The sequence below is a fragment of the Trachinotus anak genome, unplaced genomic scaffold (genome assembly GCF_046630095.1).
Source record: "Trachinotus anak isolate AG129_WGS33_773 ecotype Australia unplaced genomic scaffold, CSIRO_AGI_Tana_v1 ptg000002l, whole genome shotgun sequence".
In the NCBI taxonomy this organism is placed as follows: Eukaryota; Metazoa; Chordata; class Actinopteri; order Carangiformes; family Carangidae; genus Trachinotus; species Trachinotus anak.
This window is the reverse complement of record NW_027273853.1, coordinates 4,992,364-5,005,000: the sequence shown is the minus strand read 5'-3', so window position 1 is coordinate 5,005,000 and position 12,637 is coordinate 4,992,364. Positions and strand designations below refer to the sequence as shown.

The 12,637-nt window shown below is 36.4% G+C and overlaps 1 long non-coding RNA gene across 4 annotated transcripts in view; it reads right to left on the bottom strand.

Annotated features, from left to right (window-relative positions):
- The window catches only part of LOC139629371 (uncharacterized), a 50,137-nt gene that overhangs the window by 6,531 nt on the left and 30,969 nt on the right, over positions 1-12,637 (bottom strand). For 3 of the 4 annotated variants that reach the window (XR_011692954.1, XR_011692955.1, XR_011692953.1), the window contains one exon: positions 149-504. This is a non-coding gene — a long non-coding RNA (uncharacterized lncRNA). The remainder of the gene's footprint in view (positions 1-148; positions 505-12,637) is intronic. The other variant, XR_011692957.1, reaches the window with a different exon arrangement.

The window sequence follows — 12,637 nt, the reverse complement described above, 5'->3', positions numbered from 1 at the left end:
TTTTGGACAGATAAAGCAAAATGGAGCCTGGTTCGGGACATTTTAAACTAGTTTCTCTTGCTTCTAGTTATCACACACAGTAAGGTTTTGAATTGAAGACCTTTGTTCATTGATTTTGCAGGTGAAGAAGGTGTGAAGAGTTGGATACCTTTTGTTTTCATGTGAAATGATAAAAGTTCACTGCCAGCAATAGGAGCCGTTCATATTTAGGCAAGCAAATGTCACACCCATTTACCTCCCCAGACTCTCCCTGGATCTGAGTGCACAGGGGCGGGTGTGTACCACTCAAACCGGCTTGACTTTCAGGGTTTCGGGTGGTGCTAATGGAAAAAAGAAAAAAGAAAAAGGGTGTTGGCAGATTGGAGCTCTCTTGCCGCCCGCCCAGCTGCCTCCTCCCTCCTTGCTGGGGGCCAACGGCCTTTATTGTTCCTTTCTGCTTCTTCTTCTGCCTCATCCGGCTGTGTTAGTTTCATTTTACTTCCTCTGACAATCATCATTCTGGTCCTACGAGTACAAAAAAAAAAGAAGAAAAACAGTGAGTGCATACACTTTTGTGGCATATGTGCACAATATAAGACCAGTGCATGAAAGAAATAACCTAAGATGTCATAACAACACAAAAGTTGTGCTGCTGTCAAACAGTGACGTATCTTTTGCTTTTTTTTCTTTAACCTGAAGCAAGTATTTAACACGGGGCTGTAATTAACAGAGAACCAGCCTGTGTGAATGCAGGTAACAGGGAGTGGACTCCTTTTCTGGGGCAGGACACCAACTGTGTGTGTCCTGCTTTTTTCCAACCCCCCGGCCCACAGGACAGACTGCTCACAGTTCCCCTTTCTGGCAAGACTGATTCTGCATCTGCTGCCACGTCACGGTGACACACACACTCACCCCAGTGTCAATTAATGACAACACACAGTTTCACCAATATACCTCACAGCATATGTCAAAAACTAACACTGTTTAACAGCCACACACACACAGAAAAAAGAAGTGAGCATGCAAAATGAACAGGAGTCGACACACACACCTACACACACGCAAATGTCTTCTTGTGTTTTTATTCCTCTCCAACATAAAAATGCTCACACACAACAACGGAGCCGTGAATGAAAAGGAACTTGATTCACAAACAACAGTCGGTCATCACTACAGCTGATGTGTAGCAACCTGAATATTTACACTTTGTATGGCTCTAAACACTCGACTTATCTGACAACTGGTGTCTGTACACAATACGTACATGTGACGCATCACACACAACCTGACTGCCCCTGTAGACTCACTTATATATATATATATATATACACACACACACACACACACACACACACATATATATATATATATACATATATGTTGCTTTTGTATAAATATTTTTTTGTGTCTTATTTCCTCTTTCAGATATCTAATATTATTTTTCTATTGACTTCTCTGTTAGTGAAGTAGTGAAGAAAGTCTGATTCTGATATTTTAAATTTAAACATTTTTATATAAAACTTTAATTTCTTGTATCTTGTATCTCTCTATTTTCTTTTCTTTTCAGTGTAAACCATGGGTTTTGATCATAGGGAGTTATATAAAGGCCAAAATAAGATATTATATTTTGTGTGTGTGTGTGTGTGTGTGTGTGTGTGTGAGTCTGTGTATGTCAGTATTTGTGGTAAGATGAAGGGTTTGTCACTGATTTTGGGAGGGTGGGTGTTTTTTTTCTTGTATTTTTTCTTTTCCTTTCTTGCTACATTTTCTTGTATTTCATTTACGATGCTGTGTACGTTACTGTACATGTTACCTGTCTCTCTAGGTATTTTTAAAGCGAGGCAGGTTGAGCTTTATTATAAGAAAATGTACTATATATAAATATATTTACTTTGCCAAAAAAAGAAGAAAATCATTACATATATTCGGTTTAACAAATACAAAATGTGTGTTTTCCTCAGTCTGATTCTCATTTTTTAAATAATTTTTTTTTAAATTGTCTGTGATGCCATCAGTTGTCATTTCTGAGAGTTTGACACCAGCCTCTTTAGCAGAGCTTTAGTGAACAAACAGCCTGTGAGATGCAGGAGTGCTGCTGCTCTGCCTCTCTGGAGCTCTATGCCTTCAGCTGTACAGTCAGCCATTTTCTGTCAGACATGAGGAGGCTGCTCTGCTCATGAAACCAAGGCTTCTGTGGCCGGGTTTGCCTTTATGAAGCGGCCCCCACCACTGGACGTGGAGGAACACGTGTATATGTGGTAAACAACAACGCTACAGACGCTAACAGAGGGTGTTTCTTTATCAGTCAGTTATCTCTCAGCAGAATGCCTGACTGCCAACCCAATGAGGGGTCACAACAAAATGGCTGACGTGCATCCTCAAGGAGAACCAGCTGCAGTAAACATCTGGGAGGTGAAATCAAAATGCAGAGAATCTAACTTCACCTGCATTTGTAGCTCAATCCATTTAGTTGTGTTTGAGATGACTGAACTGAGTCCAGCTGAAGTTTTTAAGATTTTTTCCTTTTTTTTTTTCTTTTTCTTTTTTGTGAAGCTCACTTTTGTTTTTGTTGCATTAGAAAAGGATTTTAGTCAAACAAGAGGGGTCGCTGCACATTTGAAACTGCCTCTTTCCCATAGCAGCTGTGAAATAAGATTTAAAAATAGATATATTATGCGAAGAGTTAAGCTTTTCCTGTCTTTCTTCCCATTTGTCCTGAAAAAAAGTTACGAGTACATACATATTAGAGAATCTACATGTTTTTACACTTGCAAAAAAGTTAAAAATTTCCATAATCTGGCAACTTTGAAGCTTTTAATGTCTAAAGTTTTTGTTCAGCAGGTGAAGCAGCAGCCTGTCAGTGACATGATCTCACTCCACAAACTTTAAAGCCCATCTCAAATGTCACCAGTGAAGGTTTCAGTTGAAGGTTTTTGTGACTTATGATGAAATAACTGCTGTTGTTGAACAACTGAATAAACATTAAGGGGAGATATTCATTATTGAATATTCTGCACTTAAACCAATCACACTTAAGGGTGGTAAACAAAGGTGATCAATAGTAGAAACACTGGTATCAGCCTTTAAAAGAGTTTAAAACAGTCCTATAGGCAGAATTGAACTTTTCTTATCTTTATATCCCATCATGCTTCATCATGGTACAGATACGATTTGACTTTGGTTGAGAAATTACTTTTGAAGTTGTTTAATATTTTAGAAATTCTATTATTTTTACATGTACTAAACAATCAGAGACGTTGGAACAGTCAGCAGAGAGGGAATCATTTGTAAAATGATTTGTATATTTGAACAATATTTTCTTTGAATTTGTATTTCTATAAATGCTTTGCAGAAATGTGGAGGATTCTTTCCTTGTTCCCGTGTCTGCTTCAGTTATGGATGACGGCCACATAAATGCATCTGATCATTATTATTATTATTATTATTATTATCAATATTAGCATCATATCACTACTGACAGAATAACTCCCCCACCTTCTTCCAGATGTACTGATTTTAAGCTTTTCTGTCTCTGTCTCTTCTGTCTTTTTCATGTGTGTGTGTGAGTGTGTGTGTGTGTGACTGCAGGTTAAAGCAACTCAAACTGCTGCTGTACATCATCAGCACTGTAACAGCTGTGAGTTTGGACTGTGACTCTGATCACGAGCCTGTTATTGTGGAAAGATCACAGACGGGAAAACGTGCAAAAAAAAGATGGTCATCTGATGATTTTCCAAATTCCAGCTCTAATCAAATGGAGTCACGCTGATATTTGTTTTGTATGTTTTTAATTGAAACTATATCAAACACATTTGAAATAGATTTTTCTCTATGATCTATAAAAGCTTCCTCTTTGAACTTTACTCTTTTCTTTGACACCTCCCTAATAATAAACCTAAAACACAATGAGGGGCCACAACACACAGGAGCATCCTGACATGAACAGTTCAGTCAACTGTATTTTCACATCTGGATTCTGGGGTTTGTGCTGATGTCCACATGACTATGAAAATGTGTCTACAAATATTTTTTTGCTTTCAGTGTGTCCCAATTAGTTGCATACAAATAATAATTTTACATTTTGTTTTAAAGTTTGTTTTTTGTGTTAGTGTGTGTGTGTTGGTGTGTGTCTGACTCATACCCAAAGTGCAAATTGAAGCAGAAGAATCTTAAACTTGCAGCATTACAAATGTTTGGACTGAAAGAAGAAACGTCAAAGTGCCAGAGAGATGTTAAGTCTCTTTTTTGTTTATCTCTCCCTGAAATGAAAATATATGAAAATAAAATTATGATCTTGAAACATTGTGAATTAAACTGCCTATAGTCTTTTTCTGTGAACTTGCAGTGAATTTAATCCTGGTGAAACACACACACACACACACACACACACACACACTGTGTGAGTCAGTTTTAAATTCAGCATCATTGTTGTCGTGTTGACAAACTCCAGCTGTTGTGATTTCCATGTGTTCAGCCCAGTTGCTGGTTTAAAAACTGAGAAACGTCTGTGACCTTTTTGCATAAACCCCAATAAAAGATTAAAACCAACTCTGTTTTTTAATTAAGAAAGACATTGTTGTGTAGTTACTGATGTTTGCAGCGAAACAACCTGACACCACGGATCCTCCTCTCTCTGTCACATGTCTGAATGTTGCTCGCTCCAACTCTCATCTGCTGTTTGCAACACATTCTCCAAAGTGAAAAGTAAGAAGTGAGTGAGAGAAAGAAAAGAAATCAGGAGCCAAATCAACATGTTTGTGTCCTAATCCAGGCTTTGGTGTAGGTGCACACACTTTGTTAAAAATGGTTGTGTGTTTACAGTTTGTTTCACTTTTGTTTTAAACGTCTTGACTCCTTTTCTGCTTCCTGCTCAGTTAAAATTCATGAACTCCATCAGCAGAGAGATTGATTTTGCTAAGATGGAATAAACTGTAGAAATCTATTTAGAAGCATGTAGCTTAAAACATCTGTCAACTGTCTATATATTAGTGCTTTAAAAAGGTTTCCATACATTTTTCTCTCTCTAGTACTGTACTACTGCCACTTCCTTGTTGTTTTACAGAAAATAAACATGATCTGACGTCTGTGTTTTATGTTTTTAGCTGAAACTAGTTATTGAACAGCTTTGAAACTGATCCTTTTTTCTTTGTGATCTATTTCAGAATAATTAAATGAATGTGTTTAAGACAGAACTGTCTGAAACGTCTCTTTCAAAGACTTTCAAAAACTCTTCCGGTAAATTGCCGACATTTTCCAGAGGTACAGAAAAGTGTTTGAGCTCAACTCAAGTGGATTACTGGGCAGGTAAACAGGTAAACAACTGAATCTGGATAAAGCACAAATGCATGTTAACTTCAATATTTTAAGATAGTAAATGGCATTAGAGGCTTTTTATATTCTTTTGATTTTAGTGTTTATATTGTTTAATTTTCGTACTCATTAGGTGTCATTGAGTGAGTGAGGAGCAGGCCAGCAGCTTATTGTGTAACCATGTTTAATTCCTCCGACATCTAGTAAGTTAAACTATTCATTCATATGTTGCACTGCACTTTAATTCTTATTCTACTGATCTAACTTATTCTATTTCAGCTAATTCTTATTTTTCTATTTTATTTAGTTTTACTTGTTTTTAAAACTCCTACTGATAAGTGTCTTTTTACATAACCTTCAGTTTCTCTGATTTCTCTCTGTTGTTGAGAAGTGTTATACAGATAAACCTTGTGGCGCGGATCAAATATGACACTTTGTCTTTAATTCGTATTTGTTGTCTGACTTGAAATCAGATTGTGAATTGTTTTAAATTAACAATCTTCAAACCAACACAAGATTTTTTTTACTCCAAAAAAATGCTGCATGAATTCTTTTTGAATTGACTGACTGATTAAAAGAATCTTGCCTGACTTGAATCAGCCCTTGTGCGAGCTACAAAGTAGTTAAGTTAAGATAGTTGTTTTCGGATGGACACACTGCCTGTGAATGTTGTACACATCCTCTGTCATTTCTCTTAGCAGCATCAATTCAGTTCAATTCAATTCAATTTAATTGAACCTCCATAGTATTCAGATTGTTATATTCTGTATACCTCATAACCTCAGCACATAAAACTCATTCAATCTATTTACATGGCTGAATCCCACCAGGGCTGCTTGAGTAACTGTTAAGTTCTCTGTTGAACTTATCTGTCAGTATTTACAGCTGCAAAGTGTGACACGCTCTCTGCAGGCAGCGTCTCATTTCCAGGTGGGACAAAACCTTTAACTGCATCATTGTCTTGGACTAACTGACAAAACACTGTCAACGTCACATCGCGTGATAATGAATGGAGGTGGTTTGGCGTCAGGCAAATGTAAGAACCATGAAGACAGATGTTTCTTTTAATGTTAATTCCCTTAAATTCGCATAATATGCCAAGTTAAGTTTGCTTTATGCTTCTGAGTTTGATCCATAAACCTGTTGATATGTGGTGCACATGGACGCACCTTAAATCACAGACGTTTCAGCCCACTCAAAAAAAGTCCCTCAGTCATCCACTGTGTTTGGTTTTGTTTGTTTTCACTGCTCAGCTCTTTAAAGCTTAAAAAAACAAGTAGAAAACAGTCTGGTTTGGGTACACTGTGATCAGATTCACAAGAAGACTCCATCAGTCAGAAACCTATACTTCTGTGATGACGTGATAATTGGAGGGGTTAATGAAATTTATATTGTGGGGGCTGCTGATAGTTTTGCCTTTTAAGGTTAATGATTAACTTGCTTTTGGATTAAAAAAAAAATGGCCTGATGCTCCTTTACATTCAAAAACCTCAGAGAAAAGACATGTGTTCGTGTGAATCAGCTGACCAATGTTGTTATGTTGTATGAGTTTTATAGGTGCAGGGTAAATACAACAAAGCAACAGCAAAAACATTTTTCACTTCTACATATCTTTTGTGGAGTTTGAAGATTTTGTTTTGTTTTATATTTGAATAACATTTTACCTGAAGTCTCCCTCCTTTGCATTTATAAGCAGTATATAAACATTTCATATGTGGTTTATCACACTAAGTAGTTTATCTTAATGTATTTGACAATAACTGCAGCTCCTCTTGTGAACACCCATAAGGAAAGGCTGGTGTCGACACAGATAATGAATGACAAACATATACACATGCATATTACAGTGTGTTATAAACCATTTATTAACATTCTAAATAGTCCTTATAAATGATAAATAGGGGGATTGTAGTGTTACCTGTATTTGTGCTTGTATATTTGGGTGTATTCAGATAGTTGTTTTTTTACATTTGCTTCATTTGGTTTTAAATTATCATTTCAATTTTGGAGAGAAAGAGACGCCATGCTTTTCAGTTGCTTTATCAAATTACACACACACACACACACACACACACAGACACACAGAGTCATATATGGCGATGATTTATCACATGTGAGATCGCTTTATTTTACTCTGCAGTTACAGTTTTTGATAATTGTTTGTGAAAGTTGTGGAGCTGAAGGAGAGAGTCAAGGTGCTCTGAAAGAAATTTAAAACTCATCCAAAAAAACCAAACAAACTGCAGAGCTTATTCAGATCCAGGACAGCTTTCATCCCAACTGGAAAATCATATAGCTGAAAAAGTCTTCTGAAAGTCTTACACATGCCATTCACTGGTGTTTCAGTGTAATTATCCATCTACACAATTATGTTTCATCTTTATGTGTTTCACACACGTCATGCTGCTTCTAGAATTTGCATCAGATCTGAATTACCTCTTCCTGTGGATCATAAAATAAGCCATTTGCATAGAATATAGAAATCTTAAAGAGCTTGACATGAAGACATTTAAAAGTTTAAGAAGGAGGAAAGGAAGAGGAAAGAGGAAAATTCAAATTTCATCAACAAAAAGCTGGTGAGTTTATTCAGATCCAGACGTTTTTCTTCCAGTCTATAAAAAGAAAGAGCTTTTATGAAAGTTGTACAGATGTGTGATGATTAATCTACACTGCGTTGTAGCTACTTTCTTGATTTGTGCTTCACTGTGATTCAGCTTCTGAAATGTTCATCACATCTCAATCAAACCTCCCTGTGGATCATAAAATATCATGTTATTTTGTAGAGAATGCTGCATCTTAAAAAGAGCTCCATGTTCATTTATCAAAAAAGTGACAGAGGAGAATTAAGGAAAATTAAGAATTAAGGGGAAAAAATGTATAGCTTAGAAAAAAAAGAGAAAAGGAACCAGTTTAACCTGAAGTTGATACTTATAAATAACACATGGAGGTAACTTCTCTTCTGTTATTTGGAAACTCAAGTAAAATAAATGTGTATAAATGTAGTAATATTGTAAGTTGAGTGGAGAAAGGCGAATCAACTGTGAGAACGTGTTTGAAAAACATTATACAGGATTGTGTTTGAGCAGGTTTATTAACAACTGTACGGCGTGTGTGTCTGTTTATGCGTGTGTGTGTGTGAGACAGACTTTAAAGAGAGATCAAGGAAAAAGAGAAAGTGTGAGAGTGAGTCAGAAAGTGTCAGCACGAGTGCGTCAGCATACGAGTGAGAATTTATTTGTGAAATTGTGTAATCCTGACATATGCAAATGTGTGTGTGTGTGTGTGATTGTTCGTGTCTCTGTGCAAGTATATGTTCCTATATATGTGTGTGTTGGTCCATTAACACAAAGTGAGTTTATAATCACTTTCACTTCACGTTGTTCATGCAAAGTTCTTCTTATTGAAAATGTACAAAACCAAAAAAATTTAAATAATTTAAGAAAAAACATATGAATGGTTTTATTTTATAGTTTGAATTTACTGAATTAAAACTGAACCAATTTAATTACAAATTGTTTTATCTCATTGGCAGGTTAAGATCTTGAACTTAAAATAACAGTCACAAAACAGGAGAAACTATTATTAGTCCTGCACTGCACTCGTGCATGTGTGTGTGTGCATACATGTGCTTGTGTGTATTAATGTGCGTGAGTGTGTGCTTGCGTGAGTTTGTCTGTTGATGTTTTGACAAACAACGTCAAAAAAAAATCCCAGGAAATACATTTAACCCTTTGACGTGTGTGTCCACAGGGTTACAAGAAGAAAAAAAACAGGATGTGAAATATTGTCTATTTATATTTGTGTGTGTGTGTGTGTGTGTGTGTTTGTGTGTGTGTATGTGTGTTAAATGGGCTGTATGCTGTGATGCTTCATTCACCAACGTCTATGGACCTCACAGCAGTGATGACGTGCGGACATGTACTGCTGTGTGTGTTTTTCTCTGTGCAAGTGTGTGTCTATTTATCCGCACTTGTGTGTGTGTGTGTGTGTGTGTGTGTGTGTGTGTGTGTGTGTGCGTGAGTGCTTCCTACGTCAGGGGCCACAGAGTTACCCCTTACCAAACCTTCACCTCCCTCCTTCCCGCTTTCCTGAATCATTTTCCACCACCACCAATGGGACAAGGCGGCTGCTTTCTTTTGACTCATACACTAAAAAAAGTGTGTGTGTGTTTGCATGTGTGTGTTGGTTAGGGCAGGTCAAGTGACAGGTATAAGGGTCAGATTCAAAGTCATACTGTATGTATACATCTGGAGTCTGCTACAGGACATCCTGACGGAGGAGAGGAACCTCCGATCCAAACTGACGAGGCATTTTGTCCTCCAGTAGCACACACACACACACACACACACACACACACACACACACACATTTTCATCCAGAAACACCACGCCACACCACTTCATATTTTGGCACAGAGCTCTGCAAAATAACAGGTAAACCGGTTTTCATGCTTAACTATAAAATTGTTTTGTCCGAAAAAATAACAATAAAAATAAGAATCAGCTCCTGTACCTGAACCAATCTTTAAAGCTGCTGCATGTTGGTACAAACATTATTGTCATAAAGATATGAGATAGTTGAGATGACTGTTGAGTCTCAAAGTTAAGAGCATGTAAAGGTGGTAAATGTTACATTTTCACCTTGAAGATTTCAGGAGAAATAAAACACAAATAAATCAGATGTAGTTGTTGGTAATGCTGTACTTTAAATATCTGTTATTTCCTAATAACTTTTTGAAAGTGTCTTGGAAAGAACCACATACTTTGGTGTTAATTACAGGAAAAATAGAGACAAAGCCATAAATATCTGGAAGTGTATCAACTGATCACTTTCTAGTTTACTAATTAGAGAATTATAGAATTGTGATTAGTACCAGATTACATGGTTCTTTGCAGGAGACATCTTGGGAGATTATTTGGAAAGAAACTGTAATTTACTGACCTATAAAATAAAGCATTACCTAGTTGTCTGCTGTTACCTCTCAATCAACTTCAGAGTGACACCAGAGTCTAATCTAAATATTTTCTTTATACGTGTGGACAGTCCTTTTAAATTCAGGTAAGCAACACTGACCAAGAGATTCTTCCATGTTGAGTATATGTTGATGGCACTTAATTTATGATCTGGAGCTCATACACTTATCCTCTTATGGTGCACACACCCACACACAAATGTCAGGTAACTCAAAATATTTTATAAAACTGTTAAATGGGATGCTTAAAAATAAATGAATGATAAATGTGAGACCAATACAATAAATAAAAAAGAGACTGATTTCAAGCAATCATGTGAGATGTGTGTAAACAGGTAGATGTGGTCGTAAATCACAGGTCTCAAAAGATAATGAGAGAATGATCTGATTTGAAACATAAACTAGAGCGTTTGTTTTGTTTTGCTCAGTGAATGAAACTCTTTGTGTGTATTCATTATTAAAACAGGGTTTAGTAGTGGCACCACAAATAGACAACACCTCTATGTCTGATCAGGTCAAGAAGACAGCATCTAAACCAGTACACAAGATCACTGACATGACTTAAGATATCTGAGAAACAACCCCCATAAAATCATGAACCAAGTGCCATAAAGTGATGAAACAACTACTATAATATCATGAAATAACTCCTTACAACATCATGAAAGAACTACTATAATGTCATGTAACAACTCCTTATAATGTCATGATACAACTCCTATAATATCATGAAAGAATTACTATAATGTCATCTAACAACTCCAATTATGCCATGAAAGAATTCATTTTAATGTTGTGAAACAACTCCTTTTAACCTCTTGAAACAACTCCTACAATTTCATAAAACAACTCCTTCTATAGTCATAAAGTGACTTCCATAATATCATGAAACAACTTCCATAATGTCATGAAAGAATTACTATAATGTCATGAAACTCCGTAACAGTGGAAAATATGAATCTGCATCTATTTCTTGTTAGATGAATGACAGTAACTGTGGACTTAATTTACTCTTTTCGACTCACATGTGAAACTATAAAACAGAAAAAAGTCCAACTACTACAGACCTGATATATAATTCATATCTAATGATACCAGGGGAAGAGACTCAGTTGTCACAAAAGGCAGCTTTTATGTAAAGAATTTAAGATTTTACTCAAATGAAGTTCCTAAAGTATTAGAAAGTTTAAAAAAAACAAAACAAAAAAAAAGCAAACATGTAAAAAGTACATTGACTAACTACACTGTTGTTTTATTGTTATGGCAACTAAAACAATCAGTAAGATTGACAAATTTAAAACACTAAACATTTTGTGGTTTTAGTGTTTTTGATTGCTCATGTGGAAAAATGAAAATAGTGGTTCTGAAAACAAGTTATTGTGGGAAACAGGCAGAACCTGGGACATTTGTATGTTTTAGAGATTTCTTTGCATGGAACAGGCCTGTAATCAGAATATCACTAAGTTATAGGCTACTAAACAGCTTACAGTAGTTCTTTATCTACTGACAGATTCAACTTCAACTCAAAGTCAGGAAACAACACAGGGCTTTCAGCCATGTCGGAGTTAACCAGGTCATCATCTTAACAAAGGCTGAAGACAGCTGAATGATTTCTAAATCTGCTACTTTGCTCTCTCGACAGTAAACTGTCTGGTAAATATGAAGCCAGGGACTAGTTCTTTAAGCTTAGCACAAAGACTGAAAACAGGGGGAAACAGCTGGCCCAGCTGCATACAGAGGTAACAAAATCAGCCTACCAGCAGCTCTAAAGCTCAGTATTCTGGCACATATCCCTTCATAGTGGCAAATTGTCATCTTAACACCACATTTTTGTACAGATTAAAGAAATACTTTTGGGCTGATTCAGGCTGGCTGTTTCCCTCTAGTTCCAGCCAAGCTAAGTGGCTGCTGGCTGTACCCTGAAGTTTAACAGAAGAACATGAGAGTGGTATCAATCTTCTCAGTTTACTCTCCACTGTACTTCTCTAAAAATGATAAATTATTCCTTTAAGGTCGGGTTATCTTTAAGTACAAACTCTACTTAATTAAAAGATGGTGGACATGATTAAAAGAACTACATGGGAAATGAACAACGATCGCTTGTGTCACACACTTTTCACCCCACGCAAAATCCTCTAAAAGGGAAACATGGCCATTAACAACTGAATAATGTTGTCTGTTTTTCCACTATCATGTGAAGACAGTCTTATCGGGCTGATAAACCAACTCACAGCACAGCCAGTTCACAATAACACTAAAAGCAACTGCCTCTGTTAACTGAGTGGATCCTCATTTATTTTTCATTTATTCTTTCAACTACTGTGTTGATAAAAATATTTTCAGACTGCAAACTTGCATGTACTCTGGCTAATGCTG